This window comes from Lepus europaeus, chromosome 1 (genome assembly GCF_033115175.1).
Source record: "Lepus europaeus isolate LE1 chromosome 1, mLepTim1.pri, whole genome shotgun sequence".
NCBI lineage: Eukaryota > Metazoa > Chordata > Mammalia > Lagomorpha > Leporidae > Lepus > Lepus europaeus.
Window position 1 is genome coordinate 171,263,353 of NC_084827.1, and position 1,303 is coordinate 171,264,655.

At 37.4% G+C, this 1,303-nt stretch overlaps 1 non-coding gene across 1 annotated transcript; it reads left to right on the forward strand.

Annotated features, from left to right (window-relative positions):
• The first annotated feature begins 922 nt into the window (after positions 1 to 922).
• On the forward strand, positions 923 to 1,026 carry LOC133768483 (U6 spliceosomal RNA). Its single transcript, XR_009866979.1, has one exon. It is a non-coding gene; the product is annotated as a U6 spliceosomal RNA (small nuclear RNA).
• The last annotated feature ends 277 nt before the right edge of the window (positions 1,027 to 1,303 follow it).

Sequence of the window (1,303 nt, forward strand, 5' to 3'; positions counted from 1 at the left end):
CATAAGTGTTCTCTTGAATTGAGTGACTTGCTAGTAAACACTGAGTTTATCCCTTCTCTTGCCCAGGCTTTTTCCTATTTCCTAAATTATTAACTTGAATTTCAACTACATTTCAACACTTTTTAATCTCAGATGTTTTTTCCAGAGCAAATGGTAAAGCTTCATATATCAAGGAGCTTCCGAAAATTCATGGAAAATTTTCATTATCTTTTGACTCCATTTTACCATAAACTTTGTTAAAATCTCCTCTTTTTATCTTTCTTCATGAACCCACAGTAACTATGCTATCATTTGCCTCTTATCATTTTTAAATACCAGTGTTGACTTCAAGGAGGAGTCTATACATTTTTTCCTTTTCTTTTTTATTTACATAAGATAACCATATTTCATGTATTTTATAGGTACAGATTTAGGAGCATAGTGATGGTTCCTGCCCTACCCTCTCTCCTGTTCACATTCCAACTCTCCTTCCACCAATTTCAATCATATACATTACATTTTTGTACTCTGTTAGTTAAAGGGAAAACATATGGCATTTGCCTCTTGGGGACTGGCTTATTTCACTAAGTATAATGATTTCCAGTTGCATATGTTTTGTTGTGAAAGACAGATTGCATTCTTTTTTATGGTTGAATAGTATTCCACAGTTTATATATACCACATCTTTTTTAATCATCAGTTGATGGGCATCTGGGTCAATTCCATATCTTAGCTTTTTTGAATTGAGCTGCAATAAATATGGGGATACAGATAATTCTTTCATATGCTGATTTCATTTCATTTGGATAAATTTCCCAGGAGTGGGATGTCTGGGTCATATAGTGGATCTATTTTCAAATTTCTTAGGAATCTCCATATTGTCTTCCACAATGAGGAGCCCTTTCTTTTATACCCTTATATTTGGGGTTTAAACAATGCCCACGTGCTCGCTTCAGCAGCATATATACTAAAATTGGAGCAATACAGAGATTAGCATGGCCCCTGCGCAAGGATGTCACGCAAATTCGTGAAGCATTCCATATTTTTACCTTAGAAAAACTACTACAGAACATGCCTGTGACTATAGACTTGTAGTTCAGGCCACCGAAGATTAGAGATGGGACTTGGGCACTCTCTTGACTTGCATCCTCTGGTCTGCTTTAACATAAACCAGGAGGAAAAGAAAGCTAGGCATCAGAAGCAATGGGTGGCAGGCCTATTAATGGCTGATCTGTACAGTGATCTGCCCTCAAGGAGACCCAACAGGCCAGTCCACTGCAGTGGCTTTCAATGTGGTAAGCCTGGGCTTCAGCAGAAGTCAACT